This window comes from Tachysurus fulvidraco, chromosome 10 (assembly GCF_022655615.1).
Source record: "Tachysurus fulvidraco isolate hzauxx_2018 chromosome 10, HZAU_PFXX_2.0, whole genome shotgun sequence".
Lineage (NCBI taxonomy): Eukaryota > Metazoa > Chordata > Actinopteri > Siluriformes > Bagridae > Tachysurus > Tachysurus fulvidraco.
This window is the reverse complement of record NC_062527.1, coordinates 12,178,669-12,206,534: the sequence shown is the minus strand read 5'-3', so window position 1 is coordinate 12,206,534 and position 27,866 is coordinate 12,178,669. Positions and strand designations below refer to the sequence as shown.

General features: G+C 38.1%; 1 protein-coding gene across 2 annotated transcripts in view; it reads left to right on the top strand.

The window, feature by feature from the left end:
• LOC113659969 overlaps window positions 1-27,866 on the top strand; it is a 182,471-nt gene that overhangs the window by 26,919 nt on the left and 127,686 nt on the right. The window contains exons 4-5 of one of the 2 annotated variants that reach the window (XR_007144084.1): window positions 17,548-17,592; window positions 25,724-25,853. The gene's annotated coding sequence lies outside the window, so the exon portion shown is untranslated. The remainder of the gene's footprint in view (window positions 1-17,547; window positions 17,593-25,723; window positions 25,854-27,866) is intronic. The other variant, XM_047819421.1, reaches the window with a different exon arrangement.

Here is a 27,866-nt window from a genome sequence, read left to right as displayed (position 1 = left end):
AGCAGAATGACACTAAACCTCACTGACTTTTCAGCTGTGTAGTTCTTCCTTCCCTGTCCTTCAAACTCCTAAAAGGTGGGCCAAAGGGAAATACTGCAGGTCACATCCATTCTGTTCCAAACCATAATCAGTCTCTGGCCGTTTTTACACTTTTTTTACCCAGACTTAATCTCAGCACAGAGAAGCCCGTATACTGTATGTGGTCAAACGTAACAGCTGTTTTTGAACCCTGGTGCTTCCAGTGAACACTTTTTGAGCCACCTGCGTCATGGGCACCATGTCTGATAGTAATCAGTTCCTGGATTGAATTACCACTGGATAGCATCGTTATTTTTTCTTTCTATTTCTACTTTCACCACAGCTGCCATTGGCCACCGAATGTATTTTTGTTCTTGTAAAACCATTCAGTTGTGCCCTCTCGTGCTGATAACAGGTATTTTTCTATTGTATTAATGATACAATTTTAGAATAAAGAAGTAATGATAACATTAACAATGTGAAATTATAGTGTGTAGCAAAAGAAGAGGTGAGATATTGAGCAAGAAATGGAGATGAAATTCAGATTTGAGAACAATACTCTCTTTATGTGAGGGGAAATTGGAGTCTCTGGAGGGTCAGAGCATTGCGTTATTTTATTTAGGAGAATGACAAGGATGTGGTTGCTATGGGAAACCAAGCCAGCTTGTCAAACACCTGGGTGTTTTCATTCCACATACAATAGCGCTATCTAACAGCTACTGATCTACATATACATCAAAAGTGCACTTTCCATCCATCACATTCTTATCTAAAGAGACTACATATAAAACATTCATATCTGAGAGACATAATCTTGGCTCCTTTCCCCAGCTACATGTACTCATTCCTGGTGCTTTGCCAACCCTTCTTTACTGTATTGTATTTTAGCAGTTAACTTTTTGATGAAACTTTGCACACTCTTGGGAACTTCTCATCCGCTTTCATGCATGAGCTTAACTTTAAAGGCATTTTCTCCACAAAGGCTGAAATTTGTACCGAATATCTTTAGTTCTAAATGAAAAATATTTGGGGAAACAACATACTTTTAAATTCAGTCACTTAATTGAAAATAAATGCATTTTAATGGAGAAGGAAGTACACATAGACATTAACTTCACTATTTGCATTCGGCTTAGAAATGAACATTTTTATAAGATTTTATTTTGTTTATATTTCCAAGCATTTAAAAAAACTTTTAAAATCTAAAATCATCCCAATTTGCTGATTAGATTTGTTTTAAACTGGACAAGCTGTAGGCTGGTGTCTTTTATCTACTAATGTTAATCTGATCCAAAGTTATGTGGATGGAGTGAGGTTTAGTGCCAACTTTACCATATCAGTGTGCAGCGGATTCAGCTTTTTAATCCGGCTGCTTATCATCAAAAAGTCATCTGAGTGTGATTATTAAATGGAAAGAAAGTGAAGGAATTTGTGAGCAAAGAAAAGTTTCATGTTTGTCCAACCATCAGGAGGAAGGAAAATCATCTTATTAAAAAAGACAAGATGTACACAAGAATATAACGTCTTTACTTATTATTAAATATCAACAACTTTAATAGCCATATTAAACTGGTTACATCAACTGAAGCATTTTATTTCACAATGAGCAAATCATGACTCAAACGCACATGTGCAGAATGTACACAATGATTCTGGTAGTGAAAATAATTGGACACAAATGTTTATGTGATTATTGTTTGTTTATTTAATGGATTATTAAATGGATTACGCGTCTCCTTCATTCATATAGAAATTGTATTTGGATTCATCTGCATCAGTTGACTGAATTCCACCTGAAGTGTTTGCATGTATGTTTTCTATTCCTGCTGAACTATTACTGGATTATGAGGCTGCATGTAAGTGTAAGGGTTGGATTTGTGGGATGTGAAAGCCTAGTGGTTAAGGTGTTAATTGGAAGGTTGTGAGTTTGAATCCCATGTCCACTAAGCTGCGTCTGCTAGGCTTTTGTACAAGGCTCTTAACCCTCAATTGCATAAAAATGTAAGTCTGGATGAGAGTGTCTGATAGAAGTGATAGTTCAGTGGTTAAGGTGTTGGACTACTGATCGGAAGGTCATGAGTTTGAATCCCAGGGCTACCAAGCTGCCGCTCCTGGGCCCCTGAGCAAGGCTCTAACCCTAAATTGCTCAGCTGTATAAATGAGTCTCTCTGGATAAATGCCATAAATGTAAATGTCTGCCAAATAAATAAAAAAATAAAATGAATACTAGTAACAAGAAAAGACTAACTGATTAATACATAAGTTAGACAACCTTGAATATGAACAATTAAAGGATGTTGTTTCGGCCAAGTTGCACAAGAATTGTGCAGTGATCCACGATTCAGAAGGAATCTGTGCAAATGTAATGAGTTTCTTCCAAGATGGCTTATCCATGATAAAAGCTGCATGGTCTTACATGGGATCTTTACCTGTGACTGAGAGTCATCCCTACAAAGAACTGCTCTGCTGTATTGAGCTTTCTGTCTCTCAGGATCCACATCAAATGGCTGTTATCTATCTTGCATCACATTCTTATAATTGAACATAGCTTTGTGGTTTCGATCACGTACAGATGTGGGTTAGGTTTCGTGAAGGCTTTAAGCATCCGTCAAACACAGACGTCCTCTAATGAATTGTTTGGATCGCAGCACACTGCTACAAATTCACTGGTTTTAATGACACGTCACGTTCGTAAAAAACAAAAATAAAGTTTCTGTTCCAGTGGCCACATCACACAGGGATTTTGGAACGCTGCATGCCTAGCGTCATATGAATATAATCATTTCTCTTTTATTCAGCAATGCTGACTACCATTTTCTTCAGAGAAAGGAGGTTTGTCTCACAGCCTCTGACATTTCAAGGAGCGAGCCAGAGCTGTCCCACAGTCTCATAGAACTAGGTCTAGATCGGTCACGGTGACCTTGTCTTTGTTTATGTCTGTTTCTTATTTATAAGTCATACATTTATAATTGTGTTCTTTAGTGTAGACGTCAACACAAACATGTTTATGGGGAACACAGAAACAATAAGCCACACACATGTTACTTTGTGGATACTTCATTTATCTGCTTGAGAGAATTCATTTACAACTTTATAAAGATTTATTTAATGGCTTCCAGATTAATTTACGGCTATGATTTCATTCAAGAATTAAAATCAATTTATGCAATAAAAACTGCAAAAACTACAATAACAAAACATTTTGTTTGTAGCCTGCATTAGTTCCACATTGCGTTTTCCAAATATGACATCAGAAGAATTATGCAGTAGCACTGGAATTGTGGAAATGTTTGATTAGCTATAACTGATTAGGGTTACTGAGCTTTCATATTTTTTTATGTTTCTGTAATTTCTCATCGCTAATTTGGAAAAACGTTTGATAAGCCAAATGGAAACAAGAGGACCGTTTAAATCTGGGATGATGTTTACTAGAGTACAAGTCTCCAACTTTTTACAGTCAAGTACAAATGGACCTCTTGTACAGTTTACCTTCATAACAAAATTAAAAAATGGTGCCCCCTCAGATTAGCTTCACAAACCCAAGGTTTGAAAACTGTGGTACTAGAGGACTAAACTCTTTATAATTCCACCAGCATTGCCTAGATGCATAATACTCAGCACCACCAAGCAGCTGAAAAAATACTGGGCAAAAAGTGATTCCGCCTGAATTTCCTTTTCCTTTAGGCAATGCTGGGAATGCAACCAGCACAATCACGTTTCAAGGCTAGAGCAATATGGTAAATTGGTGATCCCCAGAGTGTCTGTAATTGTTGGTAAGTGTGCTTGTGAGTTCTGTCTGTGTTATCAAGCATATCTTAGCGTAAATTACATTGTCTTGAGATTAAGTGTATGTAAATTGATTTCAGATTCAGAATGAAAATAGATTTCAGATTTTTTTTTTGTCCAAATACCAACTACAGCATGCTTTTGTGGGGCAAAATGTTTAAATAGAAAAGAACAACAAAGCTTGTATAAGTGTCAAAGACTCTTTTTTTTTTGTTCAGCAGTATTTCAGCTAGTGCATGGTTATGGGATGATTAGCATGCACTCCCTAGAAGAGTGTGTTGAGTGTGTTGACAGACTGCTGGGAGAGGTGTGTGCCAGACTTGGGTGGTTTTCCTGAGACGTTTGATGCCATTTGAAGGAAAATATGTTCAGAAAAAGTACAGCGTGTACTGAAATTGATATTGCACTGCCAGTTGTTGAATGATCTCAGTGTCTGTATTGTTCTAATTGAGTCACAGAAGTTACCATTTAGTTTTAACCAGCTATCAGTGTAGCATGTCAGCACTGATGAGGTGGCCATTATAAATTATTAATTTTGTGTGGAAACATATTGAGAGTAGATGACTCGGTGGTCATCCAATAGAACTGTTCTGCAGGCGGCTTTGATGATGTGCAATATGGTCATGTATAGCTTTTTCCTCTTACTGTTGTGCTGTACAGATGGAAGTGATTGTGCACAGAGGGAGGCGTATTTTCTAGAAAAAAGAAGATGAGGAATCAGTGCTCCCTGCCCAATTTCCTGGTCCCCACAACACTGTACCCCCCCTCCCCACACACACACCCCAGCACCTTTATTTTCTTGCACAACCATATAAAGGAAGCCTTTACTGTACCATACAGTACAGAGGACCAAAGCTTGTGGGTTTGACTCATACTTAACACCATGCCAAGGACTGTGTATTTTAAACCTGAGTAGGTGACAGTACCTTTCATCAACTGATATGGTATATGGCAGGCATCTGGACTACTGATTGGAAGGTCATGAGTACGAATACCAGGTCCACTAATATGCCACTGCTGGGTCCCTGAGCAAGGCCCTTAACCCTCAATTGTTCAGTTGTATAAATTGAAATAAATAAATAAATGTAAGTCACTCTGGATAATGGTGTCTGCTAAATGCCATAAATGTAAATGTAAACATGGACCGAACAAAATAATTCAGCAGGCTGAACTGAGCACTTTGTAAAATACTGTAGCAGAGCTGATGAATGTGTTTTCTAAACATTAGCAGATCATCTGTTACAATTTAGCCGATCACATGCATATATGTAAGTTATTTAGCTGAAATGCGGTAATTATGGATTTTTTTAATGGTCTCATTAAAAAACTGATGATATGGCTTAGTCACAAAGGTTCAAGACAAAAAAACATGTTTAAAGGAGAAAAGAGAGAAAAGTGTATTTATTCTTCATGCCTCAAATTCAAAACATCCATGTCTCTCTTTGTCTATTCAGAGTAGATGACTATACATCAGAAAAGAACCCAGCCAAAGCAGGCAGTTAGATTTGTATTTGAGAAACAAAGAGAAACAGGTTCATTAGCAGGTTAATGAACCTGAACGAAGCAATTATTAACGCATTCATTCTCAGTGGATTCAATTGGTTTATTTTTTGAGAAAGAGAAGCAACTACGTTTGTGAGAAAATAATGCAGGCAGATAGAAATGTACTGTAAAACTGTTGGAGCAAATAACCACTGGAACACAACAAAGATTGTCATATTCATATCCATGAACTTATCACTACTGGTTCAGCATTGAAGCTAACAGTTTCCACCATTCGGTTGTGTTCGTTGGTTATTTGAATGATTATAACTAAGACATTTTGTGTAACTGAATCTTTACAAATTTGAGTTGATCACCTCTGGTCTATGCTATAATGATATGACTTGCATTTAATTACATTATATACCTTGGGGGGGACACCATCGAGTTTGGCTAATAGGATACCCAAGTCCTTTTGCCGGTCAACTGTTTGACTTGCTCTCATTCCTTCTTCTGCTTGTTTTGTCAGCATCTGAATGTCAGTCTTGTATATAGAGAGGTCAGGTTAGCTGGGAAGCAGTGAGCACAGTCCAATTAGAAGAGCCAAGATATAATAGAGAATGCAGAAAGAAACTGACCATCTGGCCTCCATCAGCTCTTATGTAAATAGCTCCAGTTTGTTTGCCCTGAGCCAGATGCCTGTGCTTGGTTAAATAGGAAGTTCTTTAATGTACAGAATATTGAAGATGAAACAGTGTGATCTTGTTGAGCTATAACTCTGAATAATTGATGAACTACTGTATGCTTGATTTTGTTTTGGAAATGTGTATGGAATCTATGTGTATGCTATCACTACCCTGTAAGCCCACTGCTTGTCTTTATTGAGTTTTTGTAGGATGGTGTAGCATCTTATTCAGACGGACATGATGGTGTATCAGAGCTGATAGGAGTAGCTTAACATCTATTACACAGCATGTATGTTTCCACTTTACTCATTTCCTTTCAACCTTTCATTTAATTTAGTAAAATATGATAAGTATTGATAGGTCTTGGACTTTTTTCCATCCCTGCCTTGCGAAGTGATTTTTCTGAACAGTTCCCATCCTTTTTTGGCAATTTCCACTAATTTGATTTTCCATCTCCTATTGCAGCTTACCCCATACATGAGATAAGAGTAAGAGCGGGGCTGCAGGATATGAAAAAAGATTGCAATGTACTATGAATTGTAGGATTATTCAGCAAGTGTGTGATGTGTCAGATTTACAATGTAATGTACAAAAACTGTGTGTTTGTGATTCACCAACTCAGTCGTCATAAGCCACTGTTTCATTGTGTTTATTCTGCGAAATGCACACAGCAACAAAAAGATCAGACCTCTTTTCATGTACCCACATGTTTTAAAGTAATCATAATAATGCTGAATATTTATTTGAGACTTTTGTTGGTTAAGTATGACGGTAGGAATGGGTTACCGTGTGGCACGCATTTTCGTATTTTGGCCACGTCATCAACAAATTGAAATCAGCTTTCAGTTTAATGCTGTTGGGCTAGTTTTTGACATTGTTCTGCTGATCACTGGGATCTATTTACCAGGTAAACAACAGTAACAGTTTAAATATTGGGTTAATATGCTGCATTACATTTCCCGCATTTGGCAGACATCCTTGTCCAGAGCGACTTACGTTATCTCATGTTTATACAACTGAGCAATTGAGGGTTAAGGGCCTTGCTCAGTGGCAGATTGGCAGATTGGGATCGAACTCACAACCTTCTGATTGGTACCCGACATCTTAACCACTAGGCTAACACATACCCCATATCAGTATGCTAACTCTATGGGGCTTGATTTCTGGCAGATTCAATTACTGACTTAAGGAGTAGGTATTCTCTTTGCTGTGATAATTCTGCATGCTGCTCCTGCAGTTTGATTCCTAACTGTTGAGAGTGCTAACTGTTGCTGAAGCTCAGAGTGTATATTTAAGTGCGATTACTGCAAGCAGTCTAGCTCAAAGCCATTTGAAGTACCACCCAGTTTGGAAACCACATTTTCAGTTTCTCTGCTTGCCTGATTATTTTGATGGCAGATGCTCATGTGTCACTGAGCTCAGTTTCTCATCCTACTCTTACTGTATGTCATGTATGTGTACAGTGTAAGGAGAAGACATTTGTGACTCTATACCAATGATTTCTGCCTCTCGTCAGCTTCAGTAACTGAAGCCCAGACGATGTGTTGATCATATAAATTACTCATAAATGATAAATAACAACGTTAACGATCATTCAGTCCTTATACCTGTGTTTGTGTTTATATTACCTATATTGTGTGTGTGTGTGTGTGTGTGTGTGTGTGTGTGTGTGTGTGTGTGTGTGTGTGTGTGTGTGTGTGTGTGTGTGTGTGTGTGTGTGTGAGTGAGTACCAGTGTGCTTTTTTCAAATTTCACATATTATGACTGTGGCTGGGTTTCCTTGGAGCTGAAGTTCATAGTAAGTGTAGATGTGAACATGACACTAGTCAGCATTCTACAGGGAGGGTGTTATTTTTCTTTCAGTCACTAAAGCTCAAAGCAGATAACTTCTAGGATAAGGAAACATGCTGAATAGGCATGAATAATATCCTACATTCTAAGAAACTTGGAGATTTACTCACAGGACATGTATCTTTCTATGTATGGTTCTAGTAACAATCCTCAGTTATAGCAGTGTAAATCCTGCATGTGGGAACAGCCTACTTGGGCGGTCCTTCTGTGGCTTGATTTCTGTATTTATTCCAGGAATATGTGCTCTTTTATAGCCAGGAACATGATAAAGTGCTTATACTATCTTATAGTCATAAATGAAAGAAATTATGTAATGTTTAGTAAATGAATGCCAGTGAGTACCTGTATTGCAATAGAGACATTGACTCATGAGTTTGTGTTACTGAATGTACTCATTAAATTCTTACTTTTTTGAAACCCACAAGGCTAGTAGGCAACAGATAGTCATATATTTTATTGTGGCTGACTTTAGTTATCTGAGCTGCATTGATTTATTTCACTAGAGTGGGTGTGTCTGTGGTAGTTGCTTCAGGCCTGTTAACGATGCTGATATGGAAAAGGCCCAGCTTAGATTTCGAATCACAAGCAAGTTCTCACATGCTTCCAAGTAAATCATTCTCAGAGAACACATTTGTCCCTCCAGCATCAACACGTAAGGCCTGGCCTGCCTTTTTCAATATCTCAAATTAATTCAACAATTTCGTTTCATCTTCACTCCAGCATAATGTATTAGTCCTGCATCCAGAATAGCCACTTCGAACCCCTATGCACTTAATTATTTTTACATTTTATCAACCATATGACATTTTTTATCCTTTTAAAGACGACATGATCAGTCTGGAATTTGGGCTGAGTATTTGCTCATTTGCATTGGTTGAGTTGGGGTACTGGAAAGTGAAGTGGAAGAATAAATATGTTTACTGCCTTTTGTCTTGATTTATAAAGATGTATTAACCCAGTCGCTAGTTAAACAGCCATTGCTAGGCAAATCATTATGTGGAAATGTGCAACAGTAATGATGATAATAGGTTTCTTTTATGATCATGGACATTTGGTGTCCATTTTCCTAGTGCTGTCCTTCATTTGAGGGCAACTGGAACTAACTTTCTCTGAAAAACACAAAGAGAACTGTCTTTTAGAAATAAATTTTATGTAAGGCCAATAAGATTTTCGTGAATGTTTAAAATGCAGTGTACATCACAGACCTGCTTTATATAGCAGGGAGAAAAACCTTCACAAAATGTATGTACACATGTACATTTGTACTCATAGCTTTTGTATATACTATATATAAACGAAATAGTCTACAATAGGTCCTAGTGTTTTAACTCTTTTGTAGCTACGGGATTTCCGTAAGACCCCTTATGATCATAGCACATTTATTTTATTATTGTTATTTATTATTCAACCAAATATCAACACATTAGGCAAAGATGTACTATCAATTTCTTGGAGCCATTAGACCTTTTTAAACATTTGAATCATCTTTAACAGTTACTATTTTGTATCATAATAGCACTACTTTTCCTTGTTTCATTAAATTGCCAGTTAAATTAAATGTATTCAATTATTTATTACTTTAAAGGAAAAATCCATCCTGAATACTTTGCATATTAATATTTATTATCAAAATGTCATGTTCATATGTCAGCAACTTTTCTGTCTACTTTCATTGGTAATGGGTTCCTATATCACCCACATTAAACTTTTAATCTACCCATTGATAGTAAGGTCAGTGGGAATTGGTACTCGAATATACATCAAACTAAGAGAGACACAAGAAACCAATGAAGAAGTTCTTTGGTCTGTCCGAGATTCTCATGTCCTCATCTGTACATTTTGGATCCAACTGCAACCAAAGTTTCAAGAATCACGTTAATAACATCAGTGCCATCAGGCTTTTTATCTTAGAGACTGCTAATTTGCTGAGTTAGTTACGAAGTCTCTTACTTACCTCATTAAAGTGCTCCATGTCATGTTGTATCTATTCATTATCTGCAGAAAATGCATCCGGTTGAGCTCTGGCACTGTTTGTGGCAACCTGGTAGAAAGTTGGGCCTTGTATAGCCTACATTTCTACTTCAGTCCAGAGGAAAACAAATTCAGGATATCCTTTTTCTTTGAATCCTGCATGAAATCCACAGTTTACAAAAAGGCCAGTGTCTCTGTGAAATGAAAGCTGTATTCCAGACTTCACTATTCATTCCCAAACACAATGCAGTTTTTTGCATTATCTCTGCAGTTTTGTCAGAAACACGAAATTTTCATTTGGCAGTACATGAAAAGTGAAAGGAAGTGACTTTCTGTGTAGGTGTGTATGCAATTCTGTACAGCCAAAAAAGATTTTTATGTTGTGTCATTGATCAACACCATGTGCTTCTGGAAGCTATACAAAAAGACATTATTAGTACCATCATGTGTAAAATGAAAGCTTAGGATACAATAATACTCCATTGTCTGAAACCTCACTGCTTCTCTATAGCCACATGGTAGGTTTATTATTTGATGGATGTTTTTCTCCTCCAGGGCAGCCCAGTGGCGCTGCGGGTAGCGTTGTCGCCTCGGTTCAATCTGGAGCTCAGATTACTGACTGTGCAAAGTTGTGTGTGTTTTCCTCGTGTCTGTGTGGGTTTCCTCTAAGTTCTTGTGTTTCCTCCCACCTAATAACTGACAGATAGGTGAATTGGCTATATTAAGCAGAGCATGTGAATGTGTAAATGTGTGGGCATGATGGGTAGGAATGTGTGCAGAATATATTCAGGGTCATGTCACACTTTAATAAATTGGAAAAAATTCTTAATGTAATGTAGATGTGGTTCACACTATATATATATATATATATTTTTTTTTATTATTCAAAATTGCCAGGCTTTTGATTTTTAACTTAATCGGAACAATCTTCATTCTCAGCTGTGCGAACTTCGAGTAAACATCTATAAAAGCATAATCCTAAAATTAGGTAAAAAATCAAGCCAGTAAGCCGTGACCATTTATTATTAGCCGTGACCTAACCACACAATAAAAATATTGGCTGTAGTTGCTTTGTTGTATAGCAAGTAATGGGCATTTAAGGTCAGGTTTAAGTTATCACAGTCTGAAGTGACTTATTTAGTTTGATGTGCGTTATTTCAAATATGTTTTTAAGTACCATAATAGTGTAAACATTTGACAGGAAAGAATTTATTTGTACATGTCTCAGGTTTCTACCTCCTAGCGGGTTTTGACAGGGTTGTGTTTGAAGGTGGTGTATGCCCTCATAGTTGATCCTCTGCTGAGTCCCTGATGTATTTGCCACGTGTGTTCCAAACAATGGCTGATTCATCTATCACCATGTCTGTCCACACTGCCAGTTTGATGGGTAGACGTTGGGGGATGAACAAATATCTCACAGTGAAACTCCTAACCCACAGGCATGAAAAACACTAAGCTACTGTTGCTATGTGTAGGGCAGTTATAGGGTAACATATACACCAGCTGATCTAACATGCTTAAAGTCAAGTTGTAAAGGCAGCAAAACAGGTTAAAGGTTGATTTAAGTATAATCTGTTGCTTCTAGATTGTTCACAACAAACAGTCTCAATGCCTCTCTAGTCTAAACCGAATACCAACAGTTTCCAGTTTTTTAGACTGATGGTATTCTTAGTGTGTGACCTAGTGAACCAGTATCTATGTATTCATTGATGAAGACTTTAAAGCACTTCTGTATGTCACTGTGGATAATGGTATCTTTCAAATGCCATAAATCTAAATGTAGTACAGTGTTTCAAAATGTCTCTTTTACTGTAAAACAGTAAATTAAAGATATTTATTAACAACCTGAATCTAGGATATTTTAATATCTTTCTGTAAGTTTCTCATTGACGCCCTGCTTCTGAAATCATCTCCTGACACACACAAAGAGTCTGAATCTGGCCATTATCAGACAGATTTCTCACTTCTGTGAAGGCACATGTTTAAGCCTGTTTATATGTTTCATCTTTAAATCCTGTATATAACAGAACCTAAGGCGGATCTGAGGAACTCAACTCAAGCTACGAGATGATGATGATGATGATGATGATGATGATGATGAGGGGAGACCACCCCCTCCTCCATCCCAAAAAAAAGCCCATAGGTCCTTCTGATTGGCTGACATGTACATCTTTCTACACCATTCCATCAATCGCAGCTTGGCCCAGCCAGCCCTGCAGAGACAGGTTCCTCTTTGTCTGTTCAGCTCATGAGCTGGTCCCTCCACCACACCCTCACATCTCACAGACCACATCCATTCCACAGACCTTACTTTTATAGGACCCAGCCCTTACAGTCTTCAGCATTAACAACCCATAACCTTTACATTACCCTCATATCATAACATAACATAACACAGTGCAGAGAAAAGTAGATCCCTACTATAGAGCAGCCTTCAAAAAGGGATGTTAGGCAAGCATGTGACTATATGCTTCTGACTCCAAAACCATGGTTGGAAATAATCAAGGGGATTGGAGTATCAGCCTATCATGGATATTGGGAATTTAAGTGCTTTGTGTGATATCGTGACCCACAGTGAACACAATTTACAGCCTGCAGTATTTCATTTGGTCTTCTAAGGCAATTTCTTGCTCAAATGGAAAACTCACACTTGCTTTTCTCTTTAACCCTTGTGGTCATAACATCTCTCTCACAATGTTGGAATGTTACATCACTGGATTTCCCCACAGAGGGAGCTGATAATCCAGAGAGCTTTGGTTGCAGTACTTCTCCTGTGGTTGGGTACATAACTAACTAATGCTGAGAGGTCCCTCTGAATTAGAGGTTTGTCTGTACACATGCCTTGATGGCTACTTCTCAGAACACTGACTCAGACAGATTTACTGACTGCTTTTTCTAAAAATTATACTTGGATACCAACTTGATTTCTACCACCTACTCCACACTCCTTACTTGTCTGTTCGCCAAGAAATTTCATGTTAATTATAGGGAATTCTTCCCAAGAATCCACTGGCATTGGAAATTAGTAATTGGTACTGTATCCGACTTCAAAGTTGGTCTACTTCGTGCGATTCCATAACAAAGGCAGATGTGGATGTGTAATTACTCCTTTAACTCTTTAGACTACTGGGAAGTCCAGGGTTGAAATCATGAATCACTGCCACAGGCACCTTCAGCAAATTGTTTGTTGTTTCCTTCTCTTGAGTGCGTTTAACAAACTAGATTGGGAGGAATTAGAGAGAGTCTGAAAAGCCTCTCCAAGAAGAAGTCCTGAGCCTGGGGGCAATGGAGTGTACAACCAGAGCCATGTTCTGCTCTTTCCACTGACCCGTCTCTTGGGAGGCCACCAGTTGCCAGTAGCTCAGAAGTAGCCAACCTGTTGTACAAAGCAGCAAGTGCAACAGTAGACATGATCCTTCATAAATCTCACTTTTTTGGCAAATAAAGTTGTTACAAAAAACCTATTCTATGACTACCTTCCCTTCTTTATGTTTGTTAGCTTGTCAGATGGAATTGCTTTACCATTGTCCTGTGGCCAGGCTTGAGGCAGTAGTGCCAGTGAGACTGGAAGGCCTTAATCCACTTTTCAGCAAATGAGCAGACTGTACTGTTTCTGGAACACAAATACAGTTTTTTTAAAATACTTTTTTCCCAAAGTGACCTTTGTCTATAAGAAGTAGCCCACAACCAATTTTTGTTCCATTTTTCATTTTATGGATGCATTTAAAGTATCAGGGTTGGGGATTTTATTTTTTCAGCCCATTTATTATGATTATTTATGATTCAGTCTACATGTATGTTCCACCCTCAGGTATGGAAAAAGTGTTTTGTCGTTTGAGTCTGAATTTGTACTCAGTATGCCAGAATTCTGCAGGAGATGTTATTTGGACGTATTGTAGGAGTTTATGATATTTGGTTTTGGGGATCTAATTCTGTCAGTGGGATTGATATGTAGTTGGCTGGGGTTGAGTCATGGTTTGTGTTTATGTTGGATGAGCAGTTTAAAGACTATCTGAGGTTCTTCCATGGATTATTTAGAGAAACGGGGTTTGAGGCAGTCATGCTTTCCTGCAGATAAGGCCCTTGAGATCAGGCTCAGCATTTTCCCAATAGTTACAATAAGTAGCTACAGTAATAATGTTTTTTTTCATGCATGCAGTAAGCCATTTTAACTTTTATTTAGAGTTACAAGATGTTTCCAGTTTGGCTTTTAATTATCTTTTTAAGCACCATTCTAAAAAATTATACCAAAAATGATTCTGATGTAGAAAGAAGAGCCAGTTTATTCACACATTAAAAAAAGATAAGTGTGTAGCCCAGAGGCTATGTTCTGGTTTTAATAGCTGATTTTCAAAAAAAAAAAAAAACGGTTGCTGGCATGTTGCTGGTGTGTGTGGCTAAATACATGTCAAGATTTGTGTTGTGTTTGTGCATCGACCAAATTTAGTATTCTCTCCCAGCCACAAGGTCATCAATCATACTGAAGGTTGCTTGGATCTAATGTGGTATACTGGTTGCCTAGTATTGAGCTGTCTCATCCTTCATTTATTATCCTGCATTAATTTACATAGAAAACACTACTTTCATTTCTGTCTATAATATATCAGTCCATAATATGTTGAAACACATCATTCTTTTTCTTCAAATAATTAGTACTTTTATAAGTTATAAAATGCAAATGTGTATGTAATTATTTGCATGAACTGGAAATCTCACATATTTACTTCGCACTCAAGCAATTCACTAATTACTCATAGAAGTCTGAGATCTCAAAGGACGTCTTGGCTGTGTCACAGTCACGATTAGGCTGTACGAAATATTAACTAATAGCAGGGTAAATGTGTGTTCCTGTGTGTTTCAGTATGTGCAATGGGGCAGTTTGCTAAAAATGTGTTTGTAATACAGCAGGCTAAAAATTTGGATTGTTTTTGAAGCCCCTGTGCTGAGCTGCTCTAAACATTAAGCAGGTGACTGTGATTTATAAGGGATATAAGGGATCAATTCAGAACACAGAACGGAACACTAAGATTTTTTTAAATAGTAAATATGTGAGATTTCCAGTCCATGCAAATAATTACATACACATTTTGCAGTGCTTGTCACTGCTACAAATAAGTCTCTTACATTCACAGTGGAAACAGTCGAACGGTCAGGCATCATGAGTGTGTACGTGCTCGGCACTTACAGGCCTATTCTTTTAACCACATATCTGCACAAAACAATGCTTGTATATACTCCAGCATGTGTGGTTATCTGCACCACTGAGAGCCACCAGAGCATGCTTCATCTTCAATTTCCTGATGTTGAGATCATTCACATTTAGATGATGTGAATTCCAGGCACCCTTACAATGGATTAGGTATACCATCCCAGAACAAAACATCCAATTAGCCAGTTACCTAAAGAACAAAGATGATCTATGTACCTATTTTTAAGGTTCTTTACTTGGTACTGTATTAACTCATACAGAATATGAAAAAGTGTTTTTCCTTCTTTACTCAGCTGTGGTCAATTTCTACTTTCTGGAATGTTAAGTTTAACTTTACTTGTATACTTTGTTCTTTTGCAAATGTAAATATGGATTTCATTATTCTTGTTATACATCTACAAGTTTACACAAACTAATGTTCAAGTTTCTCAAAGTGTTTTACTGAAACTAATCAGAGGCTAATTTATGATTGACATTTTGATAATAATATCCAAGTCAAGTGGTGACTGTCACTTGTATTGCCTTTGTGTGTGTGTGTTTATGTCTGTTAGAACTGAAGCCCTAATTATCTCAACATTTCAACCCAAGATGGAGTACACTAGAGCACAGACAGTCCGTGTTTTTGTGGTCTGGACCATAAAGCCAAATGTCCACGAGCTCAGCGCTTCTTAATCCTGGCAGGAGCTGACAAGCAGGAGCAAGACTCCTGTAGCAGCCAGTGAGGCCTGGACATGCAATATTTTCCACTCTTTATAACTGTATATCTGATTCCTTTTTTCCCCCTGCTCAATATTGAACAACACAAAGTCATGACATTATGTATGCCTTGGCAGAGTCCTTACACAGAGTGAACAGCGAGGGTCTAACCAAATGAAAGCGCAGCAGACCGAATGAAAGTAACAAAAGAGTGCAACCACACCAACCTCATGCTTTTGTAGGGTAGCCAGAAAAGTGTCTCGATTCGCCAAGAAGCCGTTCCTCATTCAATTATATGTTCCGTGCATTCATGCCAAGACTTATGGAAGAAGGGCTTCCGAGCCGAGCTGATCTGTCTCACACCTCTGTGCAAAATCTCCACAGCATGTGGATGTTTCTGTGAATGTTAGGCTGTAGACTAGTGTAAAGGGAAGTGGTGAAAGCAGATGTAAATGTGTGCGTGTTTTTGTAATAATAAAGGTGGTTTATGTGCAAGTCCGATGAGTCCATGCTGAAGTGTAATTTGTGTGTTCAGTATATCACAGTGTATTTATATTTATGTACAGTCCAGAATTAGCCACATAGGCCAGAGAAAGCAAACACTGTTTATTTTGAAAGGTGTCACCTGAGCTAAAGCTTTTCTATTTAAAACACATGTTCTCCTCTGAGTATTAGTTGCAGGTGTTTATATATATATTGTATGTAATAACTGTGGTCCAATCGGCACATATCCTAGCTTGATGTGTGATCATTTTTCTCTCAGTGGAAAAACATGTGCTTGTACTTGATTTATGTGTATATATACTGTATGTGTTTACACTGTATACCAGAAAAGATGGGATCAATCTGAATCTGCCACAATTACTCTGATAAGTCATAGCAGCCAGCGGTGCAGGATTCAAGTGCTGGGCACTGTGCCAAATGTATGTGTTTACAAGACACATGTGATTATATGTATTCTATGGGTTTGCATGATTAGTAGATTTCAGGAGGAAAGAGATGTGGGTTTTGGTGCTGCAGATGCAGAAGAAAGATGCATGAATGGAAGAACGGCTAAGGTAGAGGAGCCATTTATGTACATGGATGAGTCAAAGGTTTAAAAAAAGTTGTGCCACACCAGTTCAAGACTTACAAAGGCTCCAGTGTTGAAGCACTGCTCCTCATTTATTATTCTTCATGGTGGATGGATGAAAATTTTCTAGACTATGATTAGGGAAGGAAGTCTGTATTTCATAGTCATTTAAGCAAATGCCCTTAGGATTGGGACATGAGAGTGTGTTATGATATTTGGTTGTTTTGATCCTAGTTCTCAGTGTGTTTCCTCAGATTGCATTTCACTATCACCTTATTAAGATTTTTATGCTGACAGCTATTTAGAGTTTATTCATTTCCCTGCAAACTTATTCAATGCAAACTTCCTCTAATTAGTTTAATGAAAGTAAAAAGTAAAATTCCCTGTCTAATTGAAGTGACATTCAAGATTTCTTTAGATTTGTGTTTACAGACATTTACATTTAATATTTACATATTACACTAGAAAGAAATTAAAATTTGATCTTATATTCTGATAAACTTCTGTACTATTATTGCACTTAGACCAAACCATCACAAATCAAGTCAAGATGGTCTTTATTGTCATTACTCTATCAAGCTTGTGTACATTGGGGAAAAAATGCCATTTGTCCAGGATTATGGTGCAACACAATAGTGTGCAATACTACATGTAGGACAAGAAATACAGAGGACACGAGCTGTAAATTATAAACTATTCATAGGGGAAGCAACATGTTCCATATGTATTTGTAAGATTGGTTTAGGATATAAATTCAGTCTCTGTCTCATTTCCAGTTTCTGTGTCATGGCTTGGGATTGTCAGAACAGAGAAGCACTCAGGTAGGACAACTTTTTTTCACTGACAAATCCTCTCAAATTCATCCATGGTGTGGGTTATTCTCATAAATCGATCTTCACCATAAAATCTAAAGCATGGCTTTATTTCAAAACACAAACGTATATGTCGCAAGCTTTTATGAGCTGGATAAAAACTGGTGTGAATCTGTCTCTGTCCAAAAATCTGTCTGTTTTTTAAGTTGGGCTGTTTTTAATTGGATGTTCTCACACACTTTACTGTCTGTAACCATTCTCTCAATCTTTTTTTCAGTCTTTTTTTTCACCAACTCCCACAATTACCCCTTTTTTCTCTCCTGGGAAAAACCTGTCTGTTTATTCATGAACCTGAATTTTATTAGCTTGGTCATCTCTAACAGGCTCAGAAAGTGTCCAGCAACTGGTGTAAGAGGGTTGATTAATTGTGAGCATGTGCACAGATGTGTGCATGAGAGACACAGCAAGAGAATAAGAAGCATAGTGATGGAAGAGGAGACTGGTTGCCTCATAATACTAATTACTTAGGTCTTATAAGAGCTTACTGGATGTGTAGATCACAAAGCCAGGAAATGCCATCAGTCTCAGAAAAACGTGTGCGGTCGTTAGAAATACAATGATACCATGGTCTGTAGAAAGCTCACGAGACCAGTCAAGCTTAATCATTCTGCTGTTAATCCAATTACGTCCTGGGCAGTTGTGCAGAAGCTCCATGCACAGAGACTACTGTGTGAGATGTAAATAGTGTGTAATGTTGGCCACAGTGATTCAGGGTCATGCAAGGGGAACAGCGCTTTAATTTCTCCACTTTCACTGGCCTGTTAAATGGATCAGTAGTAACCCAGCTTTGTTTCAGCTTGGACGGAGGTCCTGCAATGATCTCACGGAGTTAATTTGCTTTCTTGCAGTAATAACACATTTGTAGGTATATTGGATACACTGAAAGCAGGAGAGGAACAGATTGGGGAGAGGGAAGTAGAGAGACCATAGACATAGAGTATACAAATTAAGGAAGGTAGGCAGGTACTCCAAGTAAGCCAAGGTAGGCAGACAGCATGAAAGGTTTTTTTAGACTCTTCCAAAAATCGTGGTCAGAACAGACAGGTGGGTCAAACACAAATACAGACACAATAATCATAGGCGAATCCATCATCAGAAACCGAAAGCAGGCAGAGGTCAGGGCATAAACTGGAGCATAGGAAAAGACTATTCACAGTGGAAACACATGTAAAACTTCATAAGGATGCCAGACAAACAAAGGAGTATATGTAGACAGTGTAATGAGACGATTAACTAGGAACAGGTGCAGGTGATCATGTGAGGGTGGTGTTGGGTGGGACTGGGGCAAGAATGTTCCACACAATGAGAATTTCGTGATATAGTGCAAGAAAGTCACATACTGTATCCTACTTGGTCAAATAAGATTTTGGCCTTAGAAGGAGCAGAGGACTGAGGAGAGTCTGCATCCGATCTATATTTGGCCAAGTTCGCGGAACTTGAACTGAGGTGCGGATGAGGGGAACTAGAATGGAGTGAAAAGTGAGCTGTGTACCACTGTACTGATCCATCTGCACCATGACCCAGATCCGAAGGCTCGGTCAATGAAACACTTTGGATGGATTCAACATTAATGCTGGAAGATTTCTATGGTCAGTGGAAGTAATAAGGGCAAAAGACAGAATGCATCCTACAACATTATTGTGCTTTATAAGGTAGATTCTTGGGACACTTAAGTATTAAAGTGTATTGTGAGATTTCATGAGCCTGCAGAATATTCTCCACTTTCACAGTAGTGCTCTATATAGTGATTTGGGTGTGCTTTCAGACATACCATTTCAGGTTTAAAAACAAGTATAAAATGTAAACAAAGCCACAATAAAAGATGCATGTGGATACCAGTCAATTCAGTTCTGAACTGAAAGAAGCAAAATCCTTCAGCTTTACTCTTTTACTTTACTGCATAATAAAAGTTCTATTTTCTTTCATTGAGTACTTCCTTAACAGTTGTAGTTTGTCGTCCTGTTTTCCAGAAATGTATAGAAATGTTTGACTGCCAGAAATCTTTGACACATTCTTCATTGCCAGTTTTGACATCATAGTCAGTGGCTCACAAAATCGATTTATCCAGTTAGCTGCAAGGCTGTCGCCACAGACACTCCCCAAATTCATTATAAATAAAGACATTTTTGTAGGTATCCATATTTAAGAAGCGATGCTGTTATTGCTTAATCTTACCTCAGCAGTTTGGAGATAGCTTGGGGTGAGGATTGGGTTTCCACCCACTCAGGGGACATGTGTTATACCCACAACTCTGCTCTGATTTCTGATATTCTTTACCCTTCTGCTGTTGTTGACATTCTGTGCAGCCGTCCTGCAGACTAATGGAGTTACAGTCTGATCTGGTTCACTGCATAGCACAGACTCTAAAAAGTTTGCACTGTCTTCTTTCCAGAACTAGAGATTCATTTTTCAGCTGCCTCTTTATCAATTAAGACTCTCTTTGGAGCAAAGTTAACAACAATGAAATAGAGTTTCCTTTTGAATTTTATTTTGATTTTGGCATGCAGTGTTCAGCAGTAGCTTTTGTATGGAAACCACTTGAGTGCACAGGAAAGCTAGAAAAACACCCACAGGCCTGGCGGCGCAGTAGCAAGGCTGTTAAAAGCATTTAGACCTTAAAGCTCCATTGTTTATGTATCTAGGATAAAGCAGAGACTCTCTTACCGACAGCCACTAAGATGGATACTGGTGATTTTTATCTCTTGGATTTTCTGCTGCTGCTTTCCAAAATACCCAGCCAAGTCTATAAAAATCCTAGTTATTCTAGTGTGTTTGTTGTTATTCTGACTGAGAAATAGCTGACATTAGAAGTGCTGACAGGAGTTCATAGAGACCTCACAAATACAAAATATACTAAAAATATCATCTCTAGGTAAGGCAAATGATGGAAAACACAGACTGTAAGCTCATGTATTCATCTTGTTCAAATCTGTAAATAAACTTTTAGGATTTCGGAATATCTGCCATTAATTCAAAAATGTAACCTTAATGTAAAAATACATGAGTGAAAATTTGATTTTTGATTATTTTATATTGACTGAAGCATATTTTCTACAAAAAGATATTTTTCATAAACACTTATTGACTAGCACAGCAGCTGCCATATCTGTGCCTGTGTGTCCCATTAGCTCTCACTCTTTCCTTTTCATGCTTTTTCCCCCACTCGGGATTATCAGGCCTAGTTTTTCTGCTCCTTCCATCAGCACCATGGGCCAGACCCCATTCATCCTTAAATTCCAGGTGGTGGATAAACTAATATGTGTCCATGGCTGAGATCACAGTTTTCTAATCCTGACCATACATGTCTCTGGGACCCAGGTGTGGCCGAATCAGTAATTTTCATCAAGCAGATTTCTTTATATATAATTTCTTGGCAGACAGTTGAACTTTTGTACAAAACAAATGAGAACTACTGTATTCTCCTATGTGGCTATGTTTAAGCTGGAGTTACAGTATGTTATGAACCTTGGTGCTGTAACTAGAACTGATTACTGATGCTGTATCAAAGGCACAAACTACTGTATACTATATTCGGAACTCTGTTAGAATGATCATGTCCTCATTTGTTTCCCTTAGTCTGTATTAATGCATTTAACTAACTTTCTTAAATTAGCTACTGCTGTCTAGTTTTGCCCGTTACTTATATAAACATTGGACTAGGCGGCTCACTGGAGATTTTACTTCCTGGTGGGCTAGCTAATTACATTTATAATTTGTAGGTATGGTGAGTATAATGTGCTTAGCATATCAGAGGCATGATGACAGTGTTGTTGGATAGTAGATGCAGGTGATAATGTGCTCAATGAATATATCAAGGCAGAGCTACTTTCAAACAGATGAGGCACGCAGAGAGCTAATGTTCACAGTGATCAATTTCTCAATGTCTAGAAGGCAGTGTGTGAGAGGGCACACAGACCTTCAGAAAGCTTTAATAAACTGTGCATGTGTTGCGTGTGCAAGCTCATGAGCACAAACAGGGCCCCAGTACTCCTGTCGCATGGGATTATTGACAGGGTTGGAAGGTGTGAGGGTGTTAATATGTACTAATGAGCCATGACTTTGTTAGAAGTCACAACTCACGACATCCACATTGTACGGAATAACAGCGGAGCCCTCAGTGGAAAAAAGGAGGCAGTGTTTTGACATTCGTCTTGGTAATGATCCAGTGATGTTGGCCTTTTAGCTTTATTTCTAAGATCATTGGTGTGGAGCTGCACATGGCCGTGTGTTCTGTATTCATCTTATATGACATCAGCCAACATTGTGTGCCGCAAGAACCCAGCCAGGTCACGAGAGCTGCTGCAACATATGGCCATGGCATATTAGTTTTCTCTCAAGTCTGATGTGTGAGCGTCTCAGTTTCTAATGAGAATGATGCCCGCAACTCTAAATCAAATCCATAGAAAGTGCTGATTGTAATGCATCATATATGGAACTCCCTCAAACGAATGAAATGAAATGACGCAACCTCATCGGTAGAAGGTCCACATGTTTGGCTGTTGCTGATGTGCATGTGTGTGGGCTTTATCCACATATACAGATTGCCTATTTCAGGAATAGGTCAGGAAGACAGTGGAGAGTATTCTGACCCTTTCATGGCCCTTATGGCAGGGCCATGACTGTCTTGGCCTTGATCTAAGTGCAGCACGCCTTCTGTGTGCTTGCTGACTGATATACTGTGTGTGTTAAAGTAAAGACAGTTTGAGTAAGTAAGAGAACAAGCCAACTGCAGTAAAAGCCACCATATATCTGGCAGGATTGCCGTTTTCTTTCTCATTTCTCATTCTCTCCCCTCTCTCTCTGTTTCTTTCTCTCTGAGTGGTTCAGATGACAGCTGGAGAAGTTAAGGCCTGTAGCCATTCATGCTACGCTGACCCCATGAGCTGATGAGAACTCATCATATTTCATTTCATTGCACTCGTTTGATAAGCAGGCCTGTGGTGGAAAATTAGCATTTATATCACAGAAGCAAAGGTGCTCACAAACATCATAGCAGCAGCTGGTAAATGTTAAAGCATAGGCAAATGTATTTTGATACATACTGGGATATGAAGTCCTGAGGAAATAAAATGCAGTCAGATACAAACATTTTGTCAACAACGTAGTTCTGTATCTGACATCAACTTGTACACTTTTAGCTATAATTCAAGATAATTTACACCCTAATCAGGTTTAGACTGTAGGAATTACAGGATGCTATGTATGTGCCCCAACTTCTTTTTTTCTTAGGGATTAAAAGTACTGGCACAGACATAATCATAAATAAACTGTAATTTTTAATACTTGGCTGCAAATCCTTAGCAGTCAAAGACATCAGCAGATGTGGAGTTTCTTTGGTGAAGCTCTGCCAGGTCTTTACTGCATCTGTTTCAGTTCCTGCTTGTTCTTGGTACATTTAACCTTCAGTTTTGCCATCTCTCAGATCTTAACCATAAAAAAGCCTATCACGCACTGTACAATGAGTTTTGAAGCTCTTGGTTAAACTTAAATCTGAGAAGATTGTATAGGTCTATACACGCAGAATCATCAATAAACACAAGGGAAGCAGTTCCTTCAGCAGTCATTTACTGTATGCCCACACCTAAGATGAGGTGATACACTTTGTATTCGAAGTATCTTCTCTTCAACATACACTTTAATCCCTGTGGTTTTTGTACAAGTGGTTACACAACATGTGCTTGTTGTTACAGAACTTTACAGGCTTTTTTTAAGCATTGGCAAACTAATCTGGCGTTCTTGTTTTCAAGGTTTTGGTGTTTCTGAGCTTAAAAGTTTCTTTTGAGCATGTACCAAATAGTTGATTTGACCACACTTGATGTTTTTGCTATCTCTCTGATGGATTTGTTTTGGGTTTTTTTGTTTTGGTCTAATGATGGCTTGCTTCACCAGCAGTGACAGCTCTTTGGACATTTTGAGAGTTAACAGCTACAGATTACATCTGCAAATGCCTTGGGCTTCAAATCTATAGTAGACCTTCAATCTATTTACTTGTGAGTGAAATAATATTGTAATAATCCCTCCTGGCCATGGAATTGCTAAGCAGCCAATTAATTTTGGTCCTTTACAAGGGGAGTACCATGTATACTTTGTCATTACTACATCAGTCACCTGATTTAACTGCAAATGGCATTAAATTAAAGTCTTCATCATTTCAGATATTTATGGACCTGACTGAAGTTTACTGGCTCTATAATGAATACATAAATGGGAAGTATTGTATACAACCATACATTGTGTTTTTATGACATGGACGGTTTGTAGAAGCACCGCTCTATAGACACAGAAATATAGAAATGGCTGCCATTTATGTTAACAAATGTTGAAGCTCATGGGGCCTCAAGCAGTAAGTATGGAACACATCAAACATTTGTTCAGCAAAATAATAATGTAAAGCTGTAGTAATGAATGGAATACTGCGGGTTGATTCAGTGTGACTCTGTACAGAGGATTGTTATGGAACAGTTAGTCCATGGCATTTGGAGAGTGAATATGGCTGAATGGAATTATGGCTGAGGGAAAATTGGCAATAATAATGTGGTAAAATGTTGAATAATCAGGCTTGGATTCAGGAAATAAAACATGGAGGGTTTTTGATGCTTTTTTAAAGGGTTTTTACTCAGAAGTCTATGCTGAATGAGTTAATGTGTTACTGAGCGTGCTTGAAATGTATTTATATGACTGAAGTGTTATAGGAAAAAGAGGGAAAAAAATGAAGAATATTGTCTTTTTAATGTCATTTTGCATTACTTTATACTGTATCAGGTACAGCTTTCATATCCTTATGCCTTTAAATATATCCCTGGTGCGTTATAAATGTCATGATGCTTGCTCTGTTAAGAAATGGCATTTACACAGCAGCCGTTCAGAACTGTGTCCAAGCACAACCGTTGACACCAGAGGAGGCAAACGAGAGAAAAGAGTCCAGTCTGTAAAAAACACCCTTAAAAACAGCTGTCACAGACCATTTCATCTTGGGGAATGAGAACGAGACAGGAGCATGGAAGTGAAGCAGATGAGTAGGAAGAGTGGTATATGTTTTTCTCAGAGATCAGTTCAGCCCACAGTATTATGGCCAGCGTTTCTCACAGAGATCCTGCTGTGCCTCCATGGCACTGGGGTAAATGGAGCATTCCTCCATCTCTTCCACCCTCAAGGGTTTAACGAAACTCAAGCCTAAAGGCCAAAGCCAGCCAAGCAGATGATTACATAATGACATTTTTGAGTGGCGTTATGGAATGATGCCACAGGGAAGAACTGTTATTGGCATTATGGGAAAATGGGATAACATAGCAAAGGTCAAAGGATTGTGCTGTTACAGTTTAATGAACTGTTTTTGTGTTTCGGGGTGTGATACTCATGCAGTAGCTGCATTTTATTTTTACTGTGTTGATACTGCTGTGTGTGGCTTTCTTTCTTTCTTTTTTTTTTGGAATTCAGGCCTGGAAAATATGCATTCCAGTATTTGAATTGTAAAGTCATAATAATACTGGCTTTTTACTGAACCACCTGCCTACTTTTTATATGCTTTAAATGTACTGCGCCAGATTACCCCCGTTAACATGATATTTTTCATTCATGAACTGATAAAGGTTACATAGATTATATCCAAGGTTTTATGCAACAGCTCCTGTTGTGTTCCTAGTCCTATGTTCTGATTATGTGCTGCTTTGTAATAGAGTTATAAATATAAAAAATGTGACAAGAAAAGATATTCTAGGATAAATAATTTGGAGACTTGATCATCTTTGTAACAATAAGTCAAAGATATTTCTTAAATTTAACTATGCTGTCTAATCCTTATTTGTATGTCTGTACTCCTGTATATTGATAGAAGGACTGATGTACTGTCTCTCTCCTAATCCTACAAAATTTATTTAATTTACCATATGAGCCAGTGACTGTTACAGCTGCGTCTTCCTCATCAGTAGCATTTGCACAAATACAAAATAAATTAGCTCAGTTTGAGTTGGGATGTTGATTCAGTTGTGATCCAGGGATTTTTTGTCATTGCGATTGGCCTGTTTTAAGCCATTATCTACTCATCTCTGTCTCTGTCTCTCTCTGTCTCTCTCTTTTGCAGTCTGTCTCCATGCTAGACATACTAATTTCAGCCCTTGGAGCCAAGCATCTTTCACCACCTTATCCCCAGTCACTGAACGGACCCCCACTCAGGCCACGTGACAGACTCATATTCATAGGAATGAACTAAAGTAAGTCAAAACACAAAAACAAGAAGAAATATTTTCCGTTGGTGGTAAAGCAGTAGAGGGGATTGCTATTAATGTGAGGGAACATATCCTGGGTAATTTGCAGGGATAATATCCGCAGCAGAAGCTGAGGTCACCCGTGGGCCTGCGTCCTTGTCCGCAGGATGACGGCTGAGGTCCGTTCACCCCTTGATCCTCTGAACTAAACCAGCTTTTTCCTTTCAAGGTGCTATACTGCTCTGGTTAAGGATATGGGTTTGTTAGTAAAAGCCTCATGGCTGCAAACCAAAGAAAGGGATATGCTTTACTTTGCCCTTGAGACAGGCACTTAATGCACTTATACGCTTATACCTCAATGCAGAAAGCGAGACTACACGGAGTTTGAAGTGTGTAATAAAGTCTGCATGTGAAATTTAATTATGAAATGTGCCAACAATTTTGGTTCTTTTATAGCCTTAGGTCAGCATATTGATTTAGAGATAGCTCTTTTTAACACACTGAGATCATGGATTGGAAAGTAGAGTATTCATTTGAAGTATTTTCCTTTATCTCTTCAGTTTGAGTTAATCATTGTTATTATTTCATTCTTTCTTTACAGTCCATTATACTCTTCTACACTTCATGCAATCACTCACAAAAGTTCTGTTTTTTTTTCTCTCATCATCATGATCTCAGGGTTGTAAAAAAAAAAAGCACAAATCATATCATAAAAAGAGTTACAAATGTTAAAGTTATGCTTAAGTTGCAAGGTTAGCAGTTTTTTCATTGATATAACAACACATAATTCAACACTGTTTTACCTTGCCGTCCTTTGGCTCTCTTGAGCCTTTCAGATGGCAAAAAAGTTGCCAAAATGCCAAAGAGTTGATTGACTATGCTAAATTGTCTCTAGGAATGAATTAATGAATGAATGAGTGTGTGTGTGTGTGTGTGTGTGTGTGTGTGTGTGTGTGTGTGTGTGTGTGTGTGTGTGTGTGTGTGTGTGTGTGTGTGTGTGTGTGTGTAGTACCCTGTGATGGTTGTGTTAAAATATCAAACATCATAAAATCACATTGTAGATTCAGGTTTAGATGAATTTCATGTCAGTAATGATAAGTCACCTTTGGTAGCAAACTATAATTTAATCACATTTTTGTGTTTAGAAATCTGGCTAGTCTGCCTGTGTAAAATATGATAACACACATAACTGGACACTCAAGTGCATTAAAACTACATGCTGTTATTACATTAGTACGTCTGTTTCCAGAGTGGAATGTAATCCAACCACAACATCCTTGCTCGTTCAAATTCATGCAAGCTTCATGCTCTGCTTATATTAATGCTTATATTATATTTTATTATAGTGCCTCTATTTTGTCTTATTTTATACTCAGTGGTTACTGTGATAGGAGCGTTATGCAGATGGCAATTATATACCAGTTCATGCAGTTGTCAAGTCAAGAGCTTCAGTTAATGTTTACAGAATGTGTTCAATTGTAATTTAATGACTTTGTGTTGTGTATTGAAATGCTTTTCTCTTCATAACAGTTGGCCTTGTCAAATCAAGCCATTCTACCTATTCACCGGAGCTTCTGCGGAACGACACAACGGTTGCTCTCTGTATTCTGTATAAACTCTAGAGGTTCTTGTATTTAAAACTCTCAAGCAGTCAACAGTTTCTGAAATACTCAAACCAGTACATCTGGCACCTAAATCCATTTCACAGACAAAGTGACTGAGATTACATCTGATGAAAACATTAACTGAAGCTATTGACCTGTGACCGTAGGATATTATTCTTTGCACTGACGCTACATGATTGGCTAATTTGGATCATTCCTGACAGTTAAGGAGTACAGGTGTTCATAATGAAGTGGATGGTGAATAAAATCAGTTGACATGACTGATTATAGGAAATGTAAAATAGATTACAGTCACATCCATTTCCTCCAGCAAAGGATGATGTTTCCTGCTATCTCTCTTAATGCCATTAGCAATGAGACATTGGGTCGCTCAGGGCCATGCGCTCACTCAGGA